This window comes from Myotis yumanensis, unplaced genomic scaffold, assembly GCF_028538775.1.
Source record: "Myotis yumanensis isolate MYYU_CA2020_CCGP unplaced genomic scaffold, mMyoYum1.0.hap1 SCAF_7, whole genome shotgun sequence".
NCBI lineage: Eukaryota > Metazoa > Chordata > Mammalia > Chiroptera > Vespertilionidae > Myotis > Myotis yumanensis.
In genome coordinates, this window is record NW_027223758.1 from 90,115,033 (window position 1) to 90,140,272 (window position 25,240).

The 25,240-nt window shown below is 38.3% G+C and overlaps 1 pseudogene; it reads left to right on the forward strand.

Annotated features, from left to right (window-relative positions):
* The first annotated feature begins 1,110 nt into the window (after positions 1-1,110).
* Positions 1,111-1,945, forward strand: LOC139013521 (Golgi phosphoprotein 3-like pseudogene; annotated as a pseudogene).
* The last annotated feature ends 23,295 nt before the right edge of the window (positions 1,946-25,240 follow it).

Consider the following 25,240-nt stretch of genomic DNA (forward strand, 5'->3'; position numbering starts at 1 on the left):
TTCCCAACTCACCATTTATTTCAATGTAGAATTGGGATAATATAATTTTATAATTTAAAGAAACTTCAGGTCTACACAACTAATATAAAAATAACTACCCCAAATTATTTTACTTCATGATTTGATGTTTGAGAAGTTTAAACTTATTTTCCTTTCTTATTCAATTGCCAGCTCAATTTTTATTTTAACGTATTTTTCAACTTATGTTAACAGACTTCATTCTTCCTCAGGATTATGTATACATTTACATAGGAGTGATTACAAAAATGTTTTTTCCAGAAATTATCATGGCTTCACTCTCCAAGTAAAGTACTCGCTAATCTCCAACTCTGACCTTTTCCTGACTCCTAGTACTGAGCATGCCTGTTTGGCTGCTTCATCATTACTATTACCCCAGCAAGTACAAAGCAGAAATGGTAACTCTTCTTCTTCTTTTTAATCCTTTATCCTTACCAGAGGATATGTTTTACATTGATTCTAGAGAGAAGGAAAGGTAGAGGGAGGGAGAGAGAGAAAACATTGATGTAGGAGAGAAACAGTGATCGGTTACCTTCTGTAAGAGCCTCTATGGGGGCTAAAGCCTGCAACCTGGGCATGTGCCCTGACTGAAAAACCGAACCTGTGACCCTTCGGTGCATGGGATCATGCTCTAACAAAGTGAGCCACACAGTCAGGGCATAACTCTTCTTAAAGAACCTCTTTTCTTTGTCTTCCTTGTCACAGGGAAATCCATTAATGCTAACAGAAAAGAGTAAAATGTAAGACTGAAAGTTTTCTTGGTGGGTAGAACTGGGAATCACAGGAATATGTATTCATTAATACCCTGACTCAGTCAACATCTGAAATCAGAGGTCAGATTATAGGAAATGTCAGAGTAAGAACAGAGTGGATTGAGTGGGGAAGGGTGAACACAACAAAGGGGAGATAGTGGTGGTGAGTAGAGATGCTTTAAATGGGTAGAGAAAAGAACAATTTACTCCTAATTACTCCACCACTGGTTAAGATAGTTCTTGATTTAATTCTGTTCAAAAGAGAACATTTTTGCCCTCGGGCCATAAACTAGGAGTGTCAGAAACACTTCAGAGTGACCACTGTGACTCACTGAGTGGCATGGGAGTAAGCAAGAACTGTGAAAAGAAGGTAGAAAGTGAGGAAGATGCTCATCAAAGCAGGACTCCAGGCAGTGAAGACTCTGGAAACGAAGGATATTCGCCACACGAAGTAGTGGAAGAAGCACTGCTTCTGGGACTAAAAGGTAAAGAGGTGACACACCTTTCTGGAATGACTGCACATCGTCTGGACTGCGAGGGGCATTCTGACAGAGCTGGTCCTGAGGGATCCACTCTATCTGGAACCCCCACCATACGTAAGAAGTGATTACAGGACAGACAGGTACTGCTGAAGTCAGAGAGCCTGTTGGGTGATGTTTTACTGGATGAAACTCTCAAACACATCAAAGCCACTGACCCACAGAAACTGTCCAGACATGGATAGAGCTACTCACTGGCAAGACTTGGACCCCCTTCAAATTACAATACCAGCTGAGAAATGTAAGAGAGTGCATTGCAAAGAACCTAAAAGAGAAGGTGATTCTAACCACCGAGAAGCAAAATTTCCTCCTATTTGACATGGCTATTCATCCAGCAACCAATACAACAGAGAAACGACGACTAACTGAAAAGAACTTCGAGATCGTGCCCTAAAGCAGGTCAATGATGCTCAACGTATGGGCAGTGAGCGTCACTGAGTATGGGCACTCCCGGTGCTAGCCCACTCCTCTGACATGAAATGTCTAGGAAATGTCTTCCCTCTGACAGATGGCAAGTATGGTGTGGCAACGAATCAAGCCAAGGACCTGGTAGAACTGGACCCTGATTTGGTGGGCACAAAGCACAGTGCCACAGAGATGACCTGGGCTGTGTTGGCAGCCTTCAATAAGTCCTAACGCCAGCAGGTAGCTTTCTCCTTCCTCAACTGCTGGCCCGGGGGCTGCCAGAGACACTATCACTAGGTTTGTGGGATGAGATGTTTTTCATCATTTTTCTTTTCTTCTATTGAATCAGTCTTGTGTTTTGGGAAGAGCAATTTCAGGGCTTCTCCATAGACCTTGAACTTTATAAACAGACTTTATTTCTCCCTCTACTTCCACTCCAGAGGTGAATAAACTGGGTGAGCCCACACACACCCAATAAACATTTTCTCTCATTTCCTAGTTGACTTCCATCTAGTGAGCTTTTGGATAATAAGGTTATATAAGTGGGGCGTGGTATTCTCCAGCCACAGAATGTGAATGAGATGTAAAGCAAACCATTTATTACATTTTTAAAAGTCTGTTTTCTATCTTAAATACACGTTTTCAGTCTTTGTCTCTCAGACTCTGCTAGGTAATGTAGCTTATTGAAATAACTGCCTATTTGAATAAGGGTCAATGGAAACAAACTCTGTATTTCCTGCTACTGATTTTCTCACTTTCTTATTCTAACCTAATGAGAATATTCCAAATTTGATTACCTGGTTCTCATAGCCCTAGAACCAGAAGTATATTATATTCTCTTCCTTAGCATTATCCTACTGCATCATTGGACAGAAGTCTAAATAAAAATTATTTATTTATATGTATATATATACCTCGACCATCTCCTTCATGCAATCAGCATCACAATTTGTAAGGGGAGAAGGTGGTATCAGAATTTCTACCCTTTAGCACAAGACTATCCTGATTCCTCCAGACAATTGTACATCTCTTTGCTCTGATTGAATTGAGAGTTGTAAATTTCAATTGCTGAAGAATAGTGTCCTGAATCTAGACAGTATATTTAAATTCCAGGTCCTTTTGTTCCCTATTTTTGGCTTCCTGCATAAATTAATAAATTCTATCTATATTTAAACATTCTGGAAGTAGTCTGTTTATATTTAACCCACAAATACCTTCCTATTCATTAGTCTTGTCTTGACACAATCACCTTTCTAATCAAACTCTACAATGTTTCTCAATTTAATAATGAGTGCAAAGAGAAGCTTTTTAAAAAAAATCCTATTTTGAGGGTCAATTTGCTGTCAAAAACCATGCTTTTTTTCTTTTCCAAAAGCATGCAGATATAAAGTTCAGGATTTGGGATTAGGAAGAGGACAGGTACCACACCATGCCACTGTCACACATTCATTACGCTAAGGATCCTGCTTCTTGACCATCAGAGAAACAGGCTGCCAAAGGGCTAATATTAAATCTTCCTGATCTGAAATAATTAAATGAGTCATAACTTCCATCTCCTTTCCAAACCTGTTTGGCCCCCAAAATTGCCAAACTCATTGTGTTTGTTTATTCATTTTTCACTCCGGGTATCACTTAGGTAACTAGAAAAATAAATTTTAACATGAAACAAAGTCTCAACGTAAGGTTGACTAGAGCTTTAGTCCATCTCTCTAAAACTAAAAAAATCATCCCATGTGTTGTCTCTAACTGACATAGTTTTTCTTTCCACTTGAATAATTCAGCATGAATTGAAACCTGGTTTTCTTCTGGAAAGTTTTGGCTGGATTGGGAGGCATGGAAGTTGAGTTACTTCCTGCACCACTTGGTCGTGTTTATTTTGAAACTAGAGGCCCAGTGCATGAATTCCTGCACAGGTGGGGTCCCTAGGCCTATCAGGCGATCAGGGCCGATCAGGGCCGGGCCGATAGGGGCCTGCCAGCCGGGGGAGGAACAGGGCATGGGAGTTGGCCACCAGCCCTAAGGAGCGGGCTGGCCCTCGGAAAGGGGCCACATCTGCCGCCTACCACCCCTGGTTCCCTGTCCCAGCCCAGTGCTGAAGACCCCACTGAGGTCGGGAGAGAAGGCAACAGTCGCCAGGCTGGGCACAGAAGGAATGGACGTCGGCCACCGATGCTGCCAGCCAGCCATGGGAGATTGGCTGTGGGAGTGCATTGACCACCAGGGGACAGCTCCTGCATTGAGAGTCTGTCCCCTGGTGGTCAATGCACATCATAATGACTGGTCAACCAGTCGTTCTGGTCATTTGTTCGTAATGGTCACTTAGGCCTTTATATATATTTAGATTGTGTTTCAATAAGATAATGATGTCTTCAGTTTGAATCTGCAAATGTTCACTGCAAATCACCTATTCATTTAAAGCATATGGGCTTCACATCCTATCTAATAATAGACAAACATGGTAATTAACCATACCTTCGCTACGCTTCCCATTGGCTAATCAGCAGGATGTGCAAATTAACTGCCAACCAAGATGGCGGCTGGCAGCCAGGCAGATGAAGCAAACAGGAGGTTTGCTTGCTCCAGTGATGGAGGAAGCCAAGGTTCCCTGCCTGTCGCAGCCCGGCTCTGATCTGCACTCTAAGCAACAATGTTGCAATTATAGAAGCTAAACAAACCCAGACACCCGCTTTCAGCCAGCCGGGGCCTCAGAGCTTAGAGCGCCAGTGATGGCAACAGAGTTTCAATTATAGAAGCTAAACAAACCCAGATACCTGCTTTCAGCCGGCAACGGCCTCAGAGCTGGAGCCGTCTCTCAGTTCCAGTGACAGCTATAGAAGGTAAATAAATCCCAGAATAAAATAAAAAATAAAAAAAAAGAGAGGCTGGGAGCTTTAGTCACCCGCCAGCCTGAAAACGGCCCTCAGCCCCTCACCCAGGCTGGCCAAGCACCCCAGTGGGGATCCCCAACCTGAAGGGGGTGTGACCAGCTGCAAACAGCCATCAGCCTGTCATCCATGCTGGCCAGGCATCCCAGTGGGGACTCCCACCCTAAAGGGGGTGCGGGCAGCCTGAAAACAGCCATCAGCTTCTCACCCAGGCTGGCCAGGCACCCAAGCAGGACCCCCACCCTGATCCGGATCACCCTTCAGGGAAAACCAGCTGGCCCCCACCTGTGCACCAGGCCTCCATCCTATATAGTAAAAGGGTAATATGCAAACTGACCCTAACAGCAGAACGACTGGGAATGACTGGTCACTATGACACACACTGACCACCAGGGGGCAGTCACTCAATGCAGGAGCTGCCCTCTGGTGGTTAGTGTGCTCTCACAGGGGGAGCTCTGCTCAGCCACAAGCCAGGCTGATGGCTGCCAGTACAACGGTGGTGGTAGAATCCTCTCCTGCCTCCTCAGCAGTGCTAAGGATGTCCGACTGCAGCTTAGGTCTGCTCCCTGCTGGCAAGTGGACATCCCCCACGGGCTGCCAGGCAGCCAGAGGGATGTCTGATTGCCATCTTAGGCCCAATCCCCTGGGGAGCAGGCCTAAGCCAGCAGGTGGTCACCCCCGAGTGGTCCCAGACTGCGAGAGGGCATAGGCCATGCTGAGGGACCCCCTACTCCCGAGTGCACAAATTTTTGTGCACCGGGCCTCTAGTCCTATATAATAAAAGGCTAATATGCACATTGACCAAATGGCATAATACCTGGATGGTTGCTATGATGCGGCATAATGCCTGGGCAGATGCTCAATGCAGGAGCTGCCCCCTGGTGGTCAGTGCACTCCTACAGGGGGAGCGCTGCTCAATCAGAAGCCCTGAGCCAGCTCACAGCTGGTAAGCACAGAGGCAGTGGCAGGAGCCTCTCCCGCCTCCTTAGCGACTGACGGCTTAGGCTCGCTCCCCGTGGTCGGCAAACTGCGGCTCGCGAGCCACATGCAGCTTTTTGGCCCCTTGAATGTGGCTCTTCCTAAGCCTTAGGAGTACCCTAATTAAGTTAATAACAATGTACCTACCTATATAGTTTAAGTTTTAAAAATTTGGCTCTCAAAAGAAATTTCAATCGTTGTACTGTTGACATTTGGCTCTGTTGACTAATGAGTTTGCTGACCACTGGCCTAAGCCATCAGTCAGACATCCCCCAAGGGCTCCTGGACTGCAAGAATTTCGTGCACCGGGCCTCTAGTTTCTGTATAATAAAGGCAATTATGGGCAAAAAAAAAATACATTTTTCATTCTGATGGTGTTTGTTTTATGAATAAATCTTAATGTACCAAGTTTTATAAGATTTTTAGAAAAGCCAGGAGAAAAAGATAGCCATCACTATATTTTTAATGGGTTCTTTAACTTTAAATAAAAAGCCTGGCTTTCTGAAAAGTTCCAAGAGGACAGGGGTGGAAATTATTCAAAATTTCCAATGATCAAGGATCATCTCTCACTTAATGACAGAGTAGCACCGTCGTGCATTTGTAAGGAATCATAAATGGCTACTAGACCTTGAAATCTAATCTTTATACAAAAGGGAATTAAGTGAAAGATTTTTCATTTTCCAGATGAAATTCACCCCTAATCTATAGATTTCTTGTAGGGAAGATACACACCATTCAGAGACAAAAGGAACCAGCAGTTGGTTTGCTTTAGGCCAAGAGGCAGATGTCTTTAAGATCAAGATCAGCGGGTGACACAGGCCACTTTTAACCATAACCATATAGTAAGAAATAGGTAATAAGAATTGGTACATAACTCCAACAGTAGAAAGATCCCTGCATTCTGGTATGTTTTCTCCTCACCCTAATTAGTTAAAGTTCAAAAGCCTCAGTTACTTGGTTCTCTTTACCTGGCTTGCTTTTGTTCTCTGCAAAACAACAGAGGATTCAAAAAGCTGTGTAATATTAACTATTATAATGTTTGCATTACTTGTTTGCTAGTTTGTTAGTTAACCTAAGTATATCCATGTAGGCAAAGATCTGTGTTTGGTCAGACTCAGCTTGACACACTGTGAGTTTATCAATAAATTATTCTGTTTTTTAAATATGAAAGCTGAAAATGTGTGTGCTTTTATTTGGTTTAAATTATAGGATATTATTCCAAAATAGGTCCAAATTTCAGTTTCTTGACTTATATTGGGGTCTGATTTAATTATTAGATAATTTCTATGGCCATATTCAACTCTTTATTTATTTTTAATATATTTCTATAGACTTCAGAGAGGAAGGGTGCGAGAGACAGAAACATCAATGATGAGAAAGAACCATTGGTTGGCTGCCTCCTGTATGCCCCCCCCCCCCCCCTGGAGATTCAGCCTACAACCAGGGCATGTGCTCTGAACGGGAATTGAACTGTGACCTCCTGGTTCATAGGTCAACACTCAACCAATGAGCCAAGCCATCCAGGCAAGAGTCCATGCTTTGTATTAAAAGCAGAACTTGCTTTGAATGCAGAAAGAAGCCAATAGCATTTAAACCAATGGCATTCACATATGTAATACCTTAATCAATAAAGAAATTTTAAAAAAATGGCATTCAAAGACACCAATGGCATTGAAACACATATATGACTAAGGAACTCTATCATATTTGTTGTATTCATGTTTTTAACTTGTATTATCCAACTCTTTATGCTGAGAATAAAGACATACAGGAAAGGGAAAAAGAGCCAACCCATTGTTCCTTTTCTTTCAGTCCCTCCTTACTTACTAGTAAACCTACCGTAGAGAGCATTGGTAGGAAGTATGCATATGAAATAATAAAATGAAAAGACAGATGATATTTTGGTGCAGTGTTTCTACTAGTCTGGTAGAACAAAATACATATGCTTGCACAAACTATGAAATATAAATAGCTTAATTCTAGTGATTCTGCATATGATTTAAATACTGACATTTGCATTTAAAGTTGGCATGAAAAACATAAAGACGAACAGTAGAATTTGTTCTCATAATTTAAATTTTTAATGTTTCTTAACTTAGAATAACATTACAAACAAAACAGACAGACAAAAATCAACCATGTGAAATTAAGAGGAAGACTTTAGGAGAAAACACAAGCTTTATATGTTAGTATCTTTAACAGCACTTAATTTTCCCCCTACTTTTTCAACACGCCCACAAGTAGCAAATCATGTCTGGACCTTCTCATTAAAAAGGGTATTTATATTCTCACAGCTCTAAATTCTTAGCCAGAATTCAAGTACTGAGGTTGCTGGACCCAGGTCTGACTCCACAGTATAACACTTGGTGCCATTCTTGCCACTAACAAAACTAAAGGTAGTACACTTGGGAAAGACTTACAGTATTTAAAGACAAACTTAATTTAAGACATTTACTGATATTACATATAAAATGTATTCACCAAAGAGAATAAAACCACATATAGGTCCAAATGACTCTGCTTTTTAGTAAACAAAGATAAAGGTTTAATATATCAATTTTAGGGGAAGAACCTATTGTTAAATGTTCAGTAGCCAAGTAAGTATCAAATATAATGGGCTTGAACTGTGCACCTTATTGGCTCTAAATTCACCTCATCAAATAGATCTTGAAAGGGTATGGATTTCTGGGACAGAAAAAAGCACGGTATAATTAGGCTCATAAGGATTGTTAAAAAAGCATTAAATTCACCACTGCAGTTCCTTTGTTAGACCATGAAAGCTCTTTAAAGTCCTTCCCCAATTATAACCATTTATTTCTATTGATCAAATTATAGGTGTTATTATGCAAACAACTTTAGTCAGGTTAAATGACTAAATAAATACATCTATATATATAAAAGCCTATAAACGACTGTCCGACCATCCAACTGGTAGCTATGACCGCACTGACCTCCAGGGGCAGATGCTCAATGCAGGAGGTGCCAAGCTGCAGTGACTTGGCAGCTGCAGTTCTCGGGTGACGCACCGGGGACCAGAGAGGAGGGAGCACGATTCCCGGTGTGTCACCTGAGAACCGCCCTCTCACCATCTGGGACCCCTCAGGGGATGTTGGAGAGCCTGTTTTGGCCTGATCCCCGCAGGGCAGGCCGAGGGACCCCACCAGTGAACAAATCTGTGCACCGGGCTTCTAGTTAGTTCATAAGTATCAAACGAAAATCCAAGACCCTGGGTTACTATTTCAGACAAATACAAATGAACGTTTTGTCAAAGATGATTCTGAAAGAATTCAGCCCTGGCATTGCTCGGTGGTGAGAGTGTTGGCCCATGCACCAAATGGTGGCCAGTTTGATTCCTGGTCAAGGACACATACCTGGATTGCAGGTTCGATCCTTGATGTTTCTCCATCCATCTATCTATCTATCTATCTATCTATCTATCCCCTTCTCCCTCCTTTTCTCTCTCCCTCCCTCCCTCCTTTTCCTATCTCTCTCTCTCTCAAAAATCATAACAAAACAATATCAACGATATAAATAAAAGAATTTTAATGGAAATATCATGAATCCAAAGAGAAGCCTAATATGATGTTCACATGTCAACAAACATCTAATTGTATTGTGTCTATAAAATACCGGCCTTCAACTCAGTAAGCCTACCTGCCTAAATTTGAAAAAAATAAAATAAATTTTGCTTTCTTATTTAAGCAAAACTTAAAAGAATAACATTTTTAATAATAGAAAATAATATAATTCTTTTTTACTTTTAACCATGGTTTTTATTGGTTTGAGAGAGAGAGAGGAAGGGCGATGGAGAGAGAAACATCAATGCAAGAGAGAAAAACATGGATAGGCTCCCTCCTGCACCCCCCATACCAGGGCTTGAGCAGCAACGGGGCATGTGCCTAACTGGGCATCAAACTGGAAACCTTTTGGTACACAGGAAGATGCTCAACCAACTGAGCCACACCAGTCAGGACTTTCTTTAGACTTTTAAATAATTGCAAATTTAACTTATAAATTAATATTCCAGGAAAAGTAGGATCATGGTGCTATAAAAAATGAAAATGAAACATATATGTCGGATCAATATATTTTTTTTCCAAAAAAGAACTTAGCAGCGTATAAACTGAAAGCCACTATCTACAAATAACGGTGCCTATTAAATCCACAAATAGGTGAGAGAAGGGGATGCTATCTGAATTCTGCCATAGCTATCTTTGATATATTTCAATAGAACATTAGTGAAAAATATTTTTTCTTTTCATTTATTGAGTTTGTTTTAAGAATAATAACCTATCTTTTCTTTAGGACCTATGTGTATTTCTTATTCTGGACACTTTACAAAATTCTCATTTTATTCTTTCTACCGGATTTAATGTAAATTTTGTATGTGTGGTAAAAATTGAGACATGCCATCTAACTTCCATTTTTTAAAGAGAGCTCTTGATGGAACAAAGAGAAAAATTGCATTATGGGCTATATAATCTAGTTCCAGGAAGTACCCACTACAGTACAAAATTATCCCCCCATCTTGACACCTACCATTATTTTGCAAAGCAGTACCCATTTGTGTCAGCCAGATAACATTAAAACATACCTATCCCCAAACCTCACTCCCAGATATTCTGATTTAATTACTTTGGTGGTAGGATTCAAACTGCAGTATTTTTAAAGCTCCCACGTAATTGTACTGTGCAACTGAGTTTAAGAAAAATGGATTCACATTTTTTAAAAAAGGATCACTGCCATCTATTATTTATTTAACCATAGATCATTGATATTCATTTATTTGCAATGTAATTGATGAGGAAAATGCTCTTCTGGATAATATATTTGAGTGTAGTTTTTTTTTTTTTGGTGTTAATCCTCACCCCAGGTTATTTTTTCCATTGTTTTTTAGAGAGAGTGGAAGGAAGGAAGGGAGGGAGGGAGGGAGAGAGAGAAAGGGAGAGAGACATTGATGTGAGAGAGAAACATCAATCAGTAGCCTCCCATACATGCCCTGACCAGGGGCAGGGATCTAACCTGAAGCCCAGGTATGTGTCCTTGACTAGGAATTGAATCCAAGATGCTTCAGTGTGCAGGCTGAAGCTCTAACCATTGAGCGCACCTGCCAGCGCTGCATTAGAGTTTTAACAACACGTTATTGCTCTAATATCACTGACTAAAATGTTCATTCTTATAGACCAGTTTGTAAAGCTCAGAAGATAACTTCTGCCTCAGTATGGAAATATATAAGCTATATTTTGTCTTCCAGTCTGGGATATACAAGTTAAAAGATGATGAGTTGCCCTAACCAGTTTGGCTCAGTGCATATAAAATATATTTAAAAAAAAAGACGATGAGTTAATATACTTGGGGTGTGGTCTGAGAGGCAATTCTGTAAAGTAATATGCCCCTTAGAAAAACATTTTGCCAAGAAATTTTATACTTAGAAGAGTTCTACCTTTATTAGTTTATTTATGTTCTTTATGACAACTCATTCACCAATAAATTATTTTTGTGAAACTAGGTCATCTGTTTTACTGTTTGTTTTTTGTTTTTACTTTCTCACCTCACTGATTCCTAAGAATTTATTCCAAATTCCTTTATCATTATTTCCTTACTGAAGACTTATTTCTGTCTTTAGAATATGAGAACATTCATATACTATACCACTCATTCTTGATGAAAATATAATCAAATCTGTGCACACATTTCTCCATATGCAAAAGTACATGACCATGCCTTACTATAAATGTTCAACTTTTCTATGATATATATTTTGAATAAGACTATGCCATTTATTCTTTCCTCCTCTTAAATTCTCTCACTCCCTACACCTACTTATCTACTCACTGGAAAACAGGCTATTTCTAAATTGCCTGCTGAGTTACTATAAAAGCTAAAACCTCTAACTAAAGGACAGCATCTCCATGAAAACTCTATAGTTAATTTATGCACAAAGTATGAAATTTCTTAGTATACCATCACCATTTAGACACTCTTAACAAATGAAATATCTCCCAGAAGCAGTGATAACGCTCACAAAAACCAAAGCTGATGCCATTATTACTCTTTCTCCAATTCTAAACAAAATAAATCAAACAAGCATAAGAAAACACCCTCGTCTCAAAAACGTACTGCTCTTGTCACTTTACCCAGAAATGCTCACTGCTGTTCGCATTACCCTATTATTTTCATTCTGATTTGCCTAAACTGATGTTACGAGGAAGAGAAGAATAATTTTTCATGGATAGCTGAAAGAAATAATTGCTGAAAAAAGGAAATAAACATCTGGGATCATGTTCTTTTCTTATGCTCTCACAGTAAATGGTACTAGCCTCACTGTAAATTGACAAAAAAAAAGCAACATACAGGGTTTCTGTGTAAATTAAATGACAACATATGAAAAGAACATATTATATACCTTGCTATTTAAAAGAAAACAGGCTCTGGCCAAGGTGTTCAGTGATTAGAGTGTCAGCCTGTGCACGGGAGGGTTGTGGGTTCGATTCCCACTCAAGGGCATGTACTTGGGTTGCAGGTCCCATCCCTGGTCCAGGTCAGGCACTTGCGGGAGACAACCAATCGATGTGTCTCTCTCACATTGATGTTTCTCTCTCTCTTCCCCTCCCTGCTCCCTTCTACCTTCTCTAAAAATCAATGGGAAAAGTATCCTCCAGTGAAAATTAACAGCAACAACAAAAATTAAAGGAAGCAGGACTAACATGTCTTCAATAGATGAGATGTTTCATATTAAATCATTATAAATAAAGCAGTATCTAACCCCATGCCCTTTCCTATTTGTATGGATATAATACAGTTTACATGAAATTACCATAATGAGTACACTGACTATATAAGATTTTAAAAATGAGAAATATTACCAAAAATAATTTAAAGTATTTCAGAGAATCATCAAGGGTAAATATATAGCGCGAACTGAAAAAAAACCCACAAAAAACGTTCAGTGATGTTAATATCACATTCAGAACTGGGCAGTAAAGCCCTAGAGTGTAAGCCAGACTAACATCTAGTTTTTCAGATGTAAGCTTTTCGTCTCTTGGAATTAGAACTAAAGTGAACACAGCACTGCCGTTTCTTTTTTGTCTCTGAGAACCCAACATGAGCTCACCTTTCTTAGGCATGAAAGTGAGGAAAGGTTCACCTGCTGGAGGCTGGGGGTTTCTGATGTCAGATCGCTCCACAGGACACTGCATTATGTGCAGAACAGAATGTGAGACTTCACAAAGACAACTTAAACACCATGAAAAGGTCCTATTGTTCAGTTTATGCACCATTTCTCAAGGGAAGTTACTTTAACTGTAGTTTGTAGCCATTAAAATGTCTAAAAGAAAAAAAAATTCTTAAACACACTCCTTGAAGATACAATAATTTTTATGTTCTCAATCAAAATGTGAGTTCTCTATGTTCTTTCTGACTACTATCACCTCTTCTTTTGTCACTGAATGCCTATTTGATATATGTCATTTCTATTGAATGGTAAGTAGCTGAAAATTTCCAAGTTGCTCTGGGCAAGATGTACCATTTCTCCTGATGACCGAAATAGCCACAGTTCACCCGGAAGAATTAATATGAACGGAGCAGAGAGCAGATAAGACTATTTGAATTCACTATAAATCAGGCACTAGAAATTAACAGCTGTTGAGAAGCAGTACCTATCCCCATGACGACGTCTATTTTTTCACACACTAGAGACTCCAGGAGGGGTAATCGTTTGCTGAACAATGAAGAGAAATCACGCTTTCCCGGCTTACCGTCACCAAGGCTTTATACGTGCGTATCAGTATTTGAGAAACATCACCACTGTATGACACACATTTGCCAGGCAGTGTTTGGCCCCGCCCTCACTTCTTTACTGGTCCCTCTGCATTGACTCCGGAGGCCCAGCTCAGAGCTTCCCTTCAGGAAGCATTTCTGGACACTAAGCAAAGTGACTGTGTATCATGCGTCATGTAAACAACAGTTTGTTTGCCCATTTTCTTCTTGTCCTTCATGTAGCATGATCCTTGATACCAGGGATCATAGTCATTTACAAACCTCTTCTAGGGAGCCTGACACAGTATAGCCACTGAATGATAAATGCATAAATGAATGAAAACATTATGCATATACCATATGTTCAAGTCTAAAATTTTAAATTGGATTATAACCAATTTTACTGTAGATTATGAACTAGTTAAAAGTACAGTTCATTATTTTATTAAATAATTTTTTATTGATTTCAGAGAGGAAGGGAAAGAGAGAGATAGAAACATTAATGATGAGAGAGAATTACTTTCCAGCTGCTTCCTGCATGCCCCACACTGGGGATCAAGCCCACAACCTGGGCATGTGCCCTGACCGGGAATCGAACCGTGACCTCCTGGTTCATAGGTTGATGCTCAACCACTGGGCCACACTAGTCTGGGCGTCTGGGAGAGGTCAATGGGGGGGAAAAGAGGGTATAGGTAATACTTTAAACAATACAAATTTAAAAGTAAATAAATACATAAATATCTTAAAAACACATTTAAAATAATTTTTTTAAAAGTACAGTTTATTTTATTTTGTCTCTATTGCTCTTGTCCAGTTGAGGTAGAAAATATGCACTATTTTTGAACAAGTGTTTAACAATTCTGTATACTTGCATGCCTTATTGAATTTTCTAGAAAAGGAGAGAATGACATAGTATCTACTGAGGGTCTATAACTTAGCTGCAACTTTGCTGCATGTCTTACATTCTCTTGTTATATCATGAAAGATTTATTAAAAAATAAATGAATGATAATTATTTATTTTACAAAATAAATTTAATAAAATATCCATATAGCTTCTTTCTATACATGATTTATTTTTAACTTTAAAATATCATAAAATAATTTTTCAGAAAGATGTTTTTTAAAAGATAAATCTGTAATTTTTTGAACATCAGAATTCTGGTTAGAAATGTAGAAAATATTCTATAAATTTCTCAAAATTCTTAGTTGAATTTGAGCAAAATTTTTCAAATTGTATGTCCTACCTGTGTCTTTAAATTTTATGAGTATAAATGAGTTGATTTCAAATTGCATATTCATTAATGTTTAATTTGCAAATAATCTATGGAAATTTATAACAATTACCATCCTTTATAATAAAAGGCTAATATGCAAAAATACTAGTAGACCGAACAGCAGAACAACCAGAAAAACTGAATAATTGGTCGCTGTGACATGTGCTGACCACCAGGGTTCATGCGCAGAACACAGCGGGTGTCGGCCATGGCGGGATGGTGGAGCGAGTGAGCAGGGGCGCCAGACCAAAGCAGGGCACTAGTCACTGTCATTGGGTGAGCCTCTGGCTGTTACTGAAAATTCTTTGCTCCCATACACCGCAGTCCTACTTGGCACTCTCACCTGCTGCTAGCACTGGAGCAGCCGCTCACACTCACTGCCAGAGCCCAGTTCCTACCCCGATCGCTCAGAGGCATCAGTGGGTGCGAGCAGCTGCTGCTGGCCCGATCACCCCTCAGGGTTTCTCTACCATCCCTGCCCCTGAGGGGTGATCAGGGCAGCAGCCACCGCCCGCACCCGCTGGCTGGGCCGGCCCCGCTTGCATCCACTGCTGGCACCAGCCCCAATTGCTCCATGCCTTCAGTGGGTGCAAGCAAGCAGGGCTGGTGCCATCAGCACATGGGAGCGGTGGCGGCAGTAGCAGGGCTGTCGGCAGGTTGTGGCAGGAGAGGCTGGGCAGGGACACGGAGGATGGGCCAAAACCCATCCCTATGCCTACCGCAGCCTTGCAGCCCACAGTTCAAGGTACACAAATTCGTGCACTGGGCCCCTAGTTTATATATATTAAAATTGTATAAAATTTCTATTAAATCACTGACCCTTTAAGTAGTCAAAATGTGTAATGACTATGCATGGAGTCATAAAAGAAAATTAATTTTTCCGTCCATACCCAAGGATATATTTTTAATGATTTTTAAAATGAGAGGAAAGGAGAGAGATAGAGAAACATGAGAGAAAAACAGATCAGTTGCATCTTATATGTGCTCCAGGATTAAATGCACAACCCAGGTATATACCCTGATCAGAGATCGAACCTGGGACCTAGCGGTGTTATTCACAATAGCCAAGATCTGGAAATAGCCCAAGTGCCCATCAGTAGATGAGTTGATAGAAAAGCTGTGGTACACTTACACAATGAAATACCACATGGCCGCAAAAAAGGAAGGAAATCTTACCCTTTGCCACAGTATGAATGGAGCTAGAGACTATTATGCTAAGCGAAATAAGCCAGTCAGAGAAAGACAAACACCATGAGATCTCATTTATAGAGGGAATCCGATGAACAAAACAAACTGATGAGCAAAATAGAACCAGAGACGTAGAATCATGGAACAGACTGACAGCTGTCGCAGGGGAAGGGTGAGGGAGGACCTGGATGGAAGAAGGTTAAGGGATTAGCCAAAGAACATATATTCATACCCACAGACATGGACAACAGTGTGGTGATGGCCAGAGGGAAGGGGGAGAAGACGCTGGGTGGCAGTGGGCAAAGGGAGAGAAATGGGACATCGGTAATAGGGTCAACAGTAAAAATAAAGTAAAAAAAATGTATTTATATTCACTAATGTTCACTTAACAAAGGAAGAAAAACATAAAAACTGCAAGGTTCTGAGTCATACTCAAGCAGTCACATCTTCCAAAGGGAAGTATGCTAAAATAGAGAATTAATTGACATTTGGGATAAGACTCTAAAAAACTCACATGTGGCCCTCTGTGATAATTAAATGATGTGAATTTTTACATTTTGGAATGAACAAAGAATACTCTAAAAAAATCACCACATTGAATTAGACAAAGGCTGACTAATTTTATCAAGGGTAACAGTCACATACACCATTTCACTGAGGAAAGTTATCATTATTTTATTCAACTTTAAAATGTAACACTCTTCAGCGAAGAGATCTAACAAATATTTACATTATTTCATTTCCACATTTATTTGTGGTTTATTTTGTAAATAGCATTTTCATACATCAGTATGCTTAAAAATGGGATATTTTGCCCGGCAAGTGTGTCTAAGTGGTTAAGCATTGACCTATGAACCAGGAGATCATGGTTTGATTCCTGGTCAGGGCACATGCCCAGGTTGAGGGATCGATCCCCAGTAGGAAGGGTGCTAGAGGCAGCCAATTAATGATCCTCTTTCATCATTGATGTTTCTATCTCCCCCTCTCCCTTCCTTTCTGAAATCAATACAAATATATTTTTAACAATGAGGTATTTTCCTTCATACTGGAATGGCTGCAGCTGAAATTCTGTAAAATTAAATTTATTTTGGGTAAACCATATGGGATTGCATATATGTAACCCCTGTGAAATAAAAATAAAAATTGCAAGTGTTTTTATTGTTATCTATGGTGTCAAACTTAAAGGATTGCTTGTTGTGTTAGTACTAATGATTGAATTCATGAAATATAAGTGATCATTTTTTTTGTTTCAATCATTGAGTCCAATATAATGTGTATATACTCCACGGTTGTTCCTTTCCTATGCTTGAATAAGTCTGACCGGGCCGTAACCCTGACTTTGCTCAGTGTCTGGTTTACTTAATTGAAAATTCTGGTCTCAGGCGGTGTTTGAGCTGATGACCTTGTGATTTTCACAGTACTCTCAGCGGGGAAAAATATAAGCCAGAATTTTTTCCCCCACATATTTTTGGAGCAACGACGACGAAGATGAGATCTTTCAGATACTTATTTTGTAAGCAGAAGTCCTCCACCAATGAAACATCGAAGGTGGCTATCGCTGCAGCTCACTTTGCTGGTGCCGTGTTAAGGCCACTCCTGTTTAGTAAATGCTGACTGAAGCCACCTTTGGACTCACCACTAAGAGTCTGAGCTTCTGTGTATCTGCTCCTCCACATCCCCTGGCACAGCCTCCGCTGCTTCCAATGCCTTTCCCAGTTTATTCCTGGTGAGAAGTGCTTCGCTCCCTCTGAAATCCCGTGTTCAGAGCTAAGGAAAATGGGTGTAGTTTTCTTTTCATTTCACAGTTTATATCTAAGTACTTCTCACCAGGAGAGCCTCAGAATTTTGCTGTAAGCTAAATGCATATTTCTCTAAATGGTAGTTTTGACCTATGAAACTTGAAATGATCCTTTCAATGGAAAAAATTCCGAAATAGCTAAGAGCTGAATAATTCTTAAAACAAAAATAAGATAATTTACATTATTTTAATATGATATACAAATATATTCTATATTTTAATATATAGTTATAGTGAAAGTAATGATGAATATATATTCTATAGTAATTATACCTATTTTATATTTGAAAGGTAATGTACTGTACAGTACAACTGCTACATAAAAAGCTTTAACATAAAATATGTTCAAATTAAAATCTTAAATCTAAATGTTAACTTTTTAAAAAAAACTGAATGCTTAATGTATTCTTAAGTATTTACTTCAATAAATATGTATTGATGTACAAAAATAGTTGTTTAGGTATTAATAGCATATGCAAAATGAAAACAAATTTATCCGTATTATCTGTTCTTAAAATATACTTTAAAATATGGATAATAAAAGAAGTAACTAATAGATGCTCTAATAAGAGCATAAAAGTGTATTTGGACACAGGGGAGGGAAAATAACATCTACATGAAACAGACCTGTCACTAAAGTCTTCTTTTTGCAGAATGCCTATGATAAAAAGTGAAAATTATCTGTTATATTTATTGTGAATTAGTAAATGATTTATATCGGGTCATCCTGAAAATACAATCGTATGGGGCTTGCAAAGAACACCTCTTACTCCAGACAGTTGTAAGATAGAAATTTCAGGGCACACATGAGACTTCTACTATTTAATAACCAGAGAACAACAACACAGAATAATGATAACTTTTAAATGAAAACGCTGCTTTATAATTAACTACAAAGTCATTATTAAGAAGCATTAGTCTTCTAAAGTGATGTTTTAATCAGAAATGGCCCTGGTAATTTGATTTTCTAAAAATAAAGCCTATGACACCTTTCTTTTGGCATCCAATAAAGAGAGTGTGTGTATGTGTTCAGGAAGACAGAGTACTATTTTTAAATTGTTATAAATGATGCTTAGAGGAAAAAATGACAGTCTTCAAAATGATGACCGATTTTTCCTAGTTTTAAACAACAAAGTGTATGTCAAACAGACAGAACGCAAAAATATTGTAATTCAATGCTTTGGTATCTATAACAAAATATATGCCAACAATGCGCATTGTAAATATCACTTATTAAAATTATTGTCAGCTGTTGTCAGTCAAGGAAAACAGACATTTCATCCTTTACCTTTAGGTGAGCTAAGTAAAAGCACTATTTAACATATGGTCAGTGCCAGGTCTTCATTATATCCTTCTGCACTAAGCTGTAAATAAAAAATGTACATCACATAGTTCTATGCACCTCCATTGATTTGAGCAAATAAATCTCTTAATATTCTGAATTATATTACTCCTAACATTATTTATGAGAGTCTGGCTTTTATGTAGAAATGAGTAGGAAAGGGAATAGGTCATGAGACTTCCCACTCAAATGAAAAAGAGAAAAACATATATAAGATAAAAGAGCTGTTGCTCAGCGAGCGTGGCTCAAAGGTTGAACATTGACCTATGAACCAGGAGGTCATGGTTCTATTTCTGGTCAGGGCACATTCCTGGGTTATGGGCTCAATCCCCAGTGTGGGGTGTGCAGGAGGCAGCTGATCAATGATTCTCTCTCATCATTGATGTTTCTATCTCTTTTTCCCTCTCCGTTCATCTCTGAAATCAATAAAAGTATATTTTTTAAAAGAAGACAAAAGAGCTGTGAAGCAGGTGGGTTTGCCACTAAACAGATGGGCTTGGGAAAGAGTGGGGGGAAAAAAGGAAAGAAATGAGCTCAAACAGAAAAAAGAGTGAACATTAATCAGAGTGCTATTCCAAGTATACAGGGTAGAGTGAAATGAGGTGTGAAGTTTGGAGTGGGTGAAGAAGATAAACATATTACATGGAAGTGCACTTATACTAAGCTGACATGATATTTAGATTTCTCACTTCTTTCTCATTGAAAGATCTCAAAATCTGAGAGCACGCCCTAAGTAAAAATTAGTCATATTTGCTTAAGAGATAGTTACATTTGCATTATTTCTTAGTTCATAACAATATGTAAGAAAATGCTGTGCTTAAAATACTTTATATGCACCTGAAAATATATCTCAGAAGAATGAGTTACATGAGTATTTAATTACTGAAAATACTTTATCTTGATATTTTGCCTTTACTTCTATATTTCATGTTTTATATGCATGCTGTATTCTTTTGAGTTATACACTCAAATGTCATTAAAGGTTAGGCAATTTTCACTTATAAATAAAGAAGGTGGCAATAATTCTGGTCAGGTTTTGGAACTAAAGACATTAGAACACTTTTTTTTTAACATTCTGTGAACCCAACAAAAACAGTATATGGGCTGAATAAAGCCCATGAGACCTGAAAAATTCTACAATGACATAGGTCAAGGACATGCTAAATCTGGGAAATTCCAGAAATTTACTGAAATAATCTTGATTTCAAAGAAAAAGTTGAAACTTACCTTTTGATGAAATACCAACTTCACTTTGTTGCACATAAACATGGCAAATTAGAACAACACATCATTTACCAATCATCCATGTAACTCTAATCAATATCTCTTCACTTTTTTAAAAGCCATGGCCCAAACATTAGTCATCAGTAAACCAAACTCACTATTCCAAACTCTTACCTTTTCTTCTCTCCTTTGCATCAGAATTACATATGGACTTCACTGACCAGGACTTGACTCTTGTACCTGTTAGCTGAGATCTACAAAAAGAAATGACATGATAACCAAGATTTGTGTCATTATAAATTCATCATCCCATTACTTCCAGGTAATCCAATTGGGTTCAATAGTCAATTACCAATGCTATTCTCCCAAAATGACTGACTAAAATCAAATTTACATTTTCAAAGCTGTTTTTCTCCCATGACTCTATGCAAAAAAGATGGCATCTCATGAAGCCGGACTATTCATCTGAACGCAGCCTTCTGGTGACAGAACATATTCCTTATTCTCTCACATGCATGGACTTAAACTGTTTGAAGTCTGGTAGCATAGTTTCCTTTGTCTTCTCTCATTTCAAGCAAATTATTCCAACTTTTTCCCTAACTTTCCTTGTATTTTCTCTTGACTCTTAATTAAAACATCATCACCTTTGAGACAGCATGGAGGGACCTGGAGAGTATTATGCTAAGTGAAATAAGCCCATCAGTGAAAGACAAGTGTCACATGATCTCACTTATATGTGGACTCTAATGAACAAAATAAACCAATGAAGAAAATAGGTCCAGAGGTAGAGGGGAGAGAGGGGGCAGGCAAATTTAACCAAAGAACTTATATGCATAGCCCATGGATACAGACAATAGTGTGGTGAAGGCCTGGGGTAGGGCTGGATCTGGTGTGGCCGGGGGGGGGGGGGGGGGGGCAGTGTGAGGGGCACATGGGAGAAAAATGGAAGACATCTGTAGTACTCTCAACAATAAAGATTAAAAAGAAAAAAAAACACAAAAGAGCTTTAGAAGAGAAATCTTCAAATATACATATGGTGTAATAAGATTGCTTTATAGTAAAAAAGTAAAATGTATAAAATACTATTGTTAACAATTACTTAAACTTTGTATTATTATGGTTTTAAAAATGGCAAATGTAGTACCTAGTATTTTAATATAATTCTATTCGTATGTATCTGTGGTTATTCATTTGTGCGTATGGCTTTATTTTATACTTTTAAATCTACATTTAATCAGTTATCATGTGGTAAAAAGGATATTGAATTTGAAGACAGAAACCTGAATTATAGGTTCTGATTCTGCTAATTCTTATGAATTTGACATAGTCCCAAGTTATAATTGCTTAACTTTGAGTTCATTACTTTTTAAAAGTGGACAAATAAATGTGTGCATTTTGTAAACTCTATAAACACATAGCTATGAACATAGATATCTACATAGTGATGATGCGGTTGCTGGTTGGACAGTTTGCATGTCAAACTGGTAGCTCATCTATCATAATATTCACATATGAAAACACATGCTTGATGTCTGATTCAATTAGCAGTTATCTATGTGGTACAACAGGCATGAATCACCTAGCCCATTTAGAAGTTAATTGATTGCTTAAAGATAAACTTTTAAACAGTCGATCTAATTGATCTTGGAGAACTAGCCTAAAATATTGTCTAAAGACAGAGTACTTAGCATGCACTTGTGCATTTACTCATTTTGCAAGCCAGTCTTCAGTATTTATTGTATTCCCAAAGAAATGTGCTAGTTCCAGTCCAATCCTGTAGCACTCTGGCAAAATCTACACCTAAGATTATCACCAGCAACATTCACTCCCATTACCTAAAAAATGTAAATGATAATAAACTACAAATATGTATAATCAATATATTTTTAAATTCAAAGATATTGTTCTGTTCTTTTAGGCTGGTATACAATCATTACTGCTTTTCTTTATTTTTTTTTTAAATATTTTTTTGATTTTTTACAGAGAGGAAGGGAGAGGAAGAGAGATAGTGAGTTAGAAACATCAATGAGAGAGAAACATCGATTTAGCTGCCTCCTGCACACCCCCTACTGGGGATGTGCCTGCAACCAAGGTACATGCCCTTGACCGGAATCAAACCTGGGACCCTTCAGTCCGCAGGCCGACGCTGTATCCACTGAGCCAAACCGGTCAGGGCTACTGCTTTTCTTTAAACATAGTTTATAAAAGCATCCTATTTTCATTTTTTCAAATTTGGCATGGTATATAATGGAATGCATTAATATGAATGCATAGATGATCAGACACTTTGATACTTCATATATTATAAGTATAACAAACACATATATTTATGCTCAACTATGTCTCCAGTCATTGTCTAGACCACGGGTGGGCAAACTTTTTGACTCGAGGGCCACAATGGGTTCTTAAACTGGACCGGAGGGCCGGAACAAAAGCATGGATGGAGTGTTTGTGTGAACTAATATAAATTCAAAGTAAACATCATTACATAAAAGGGTACGGTCTTTTTTTTTTTTTTTTTAGTTTTATTCATTTCAAACGGGCCGGATCCGGCCCACGGGCCATAGTTTGCCCATGGCTGGTCTAGACTGCTTTAATTTTTATGAGTTTGTTGGCCTGACCTTATATTTTTATACATTTTAATCTTGACATACATTAAACAAAAGATAGGATGTAATATATATATTCATAATTTAAAGCGTACTAAAACAAAAACAAATGCACCAACCATTTAACCAACCATTTATGTAAAGACATAGAATATTATCTGAATTTTTGAAGAGCCCATAATCCTTCCTGAATTCCTCTCTTTCCAGAAGTAATTATTAGGTTGAATTAGGTGATATTGTTCCTTTGCCCTTTTTTTGGTCATGTGAATGACCTTCCAATTACTGAGAGTCAAGCAAGCACTGAACAACCAGAGTGGGAGCTGCTGGGTAGTACTGGAGTGGGGCCATCGAGACCCCGTGTATGCCAAACATGGAGGCCTTTAGATATTATGGGGACTGACGCTAGAACAAGAGAGAATGAAGCAGTGGGGAGAGCTTCCTTCAGTGTAAGTACATACCAGAATCTAGGAAGGGCCCTGCAAGTAAAGGACTATGGACATGCATTTTGTTTGCTTCATTGAAAATCTGCCTCTGGTGAGAGTTGTTAAAAGTAAAGCTATCCATCCCTAGCCTGTGGATAGAGCATCGGCCTGCAGACTGAAGGGTCCCTGATTCAATTCCAGTCAAGGGCATGTACCTTGATTGCACGCTCCTCCCCAGCCCCCACCTTGGTGGGTGCATGCAGGAGGCAACCAATCCAATGTGTTTCTCTACATTGATCATTCTCTCTGTCCTTCCCTCTCTCTTCCACTCTCTCTGAAAAACAATGGGAAAGTATCCTCAGGTGCAGATACAAAACAAAAGGAAAGCTATCCAGAGGATCTTAGGATGGGGACAGAGAACTCTGGGCACCTGGGGTAGCATGGCTGCTTATCAAGCAGTATAGAAGTATTTCCACATTTTAACAACTGGTATTGTCTCCTCCATTTGCTTACACTTTATTTCACTTTCATCATCATGTGGTATTAGCTAACAAACCTGGCACTAGTATTTAGAAGTTTTCTTCTTGATAAACAGTTTTGTTGTTTCCATTTATTTCACTATATGAACAATGCTGACATTGATTTTGTCATATTACCTGGTAGATTTCTACAGCATGTGTATATAGGGAATTTATATTTATATAGGAATATACTTAGAAGTGAAATCCCTGCTTCTTGGCTATGTTTGTATCCAATTTTAGTAAGTAATATTAAATGACTTTCCAAAGGTTTTGTACAGATTTATACTAGAACTAGGAATATAAAGAGTTGTTTGTTCCATATCCTTGAAAATACTTATTTCCTTATGGCAGATAGAATCCTTAAATTTGAAACCTACATTTTATTAACTAACATCACCCCAATAAATTTAATAAACAATATGTGGCCCTATATAGTTTGTATTTACTTAATAAGCTTTCTTTTATTCAGAGAATAATTTTACTAAAATACTTGATGTAGCATTACTACTACATTCTATGTTCCATTTCCTCTGCTGCTTCTGATGTGACAAATGATTGAAGAGCCAATCTGAGGGTAATTTATTTCCTGAAAGGTATCTTTCTCTGTTCCTTTCAAAACTTAGTCACTTGATTTCAGTTTGGAGGACAGTCCCTTGATCTCACTGCTACTTTGAAATTCTAATAATCAAAAGAACATTCTTTTGTTTGACCATCTTCATAGTAATTCATGTGGCGAGTCTTTCTACATGTCTCTTTTCACTTTTCCTCAATAACAGAGAAAGGACTTGGTATTATGCTGCATCAATTACAAGAAATGTGTCAAGTTACATTGAAGCTAAGTGACACCTGATATTAGTTTAAAATTAAGAGATGTGGCCGCTGACTCAATTATGACATCAGTCAGTAAGAGTGACATGGATGGATATGTTTTGGAAATTACAATTGATATAAAGACAATTGAACAGGTAGACACAAAATTGGATATTATTTGCAAAACACTCATTTCTTTCTAAACTGTGAGAATGATAACAGTATTTGGCAATGATTTTATCTTTCTACCAATAAATAGTACACGATGTACACTACTCTGATTATTGTTCTTGCTCTAGAAAAGTAATTTATCTTTTAATTTGATGTTTTGGACTTTAACTAAATTCCCCAAAAAGGTAGTTCTTGCATAGCTGAGTCAAGTATATTGGGTGCTGTATACAGACTGTACATAAAAAGGCCCCGAAACACAGAGAGAGGAATTTATCTTTCTACCAATAAATAGCACACAATGCACGTTACTTTGATTATTGTTCTTGCTCCTTATTATATCTCCAATTTGGTTTCGTATATTTGGCCAACTCTACGTGCACATAATTTAGTATACAGGATCTAGAAAAGCACTGAAGAATACATTAGTCAAAAAAATTAGTCAATTTATTATGCATTGCTTGGACTCATGGACTAGAGTTCACAATTTTCATCTTGAAAAATGAAAATCCTGCCACAATGTCTCTAAACATTTCACAAACATATT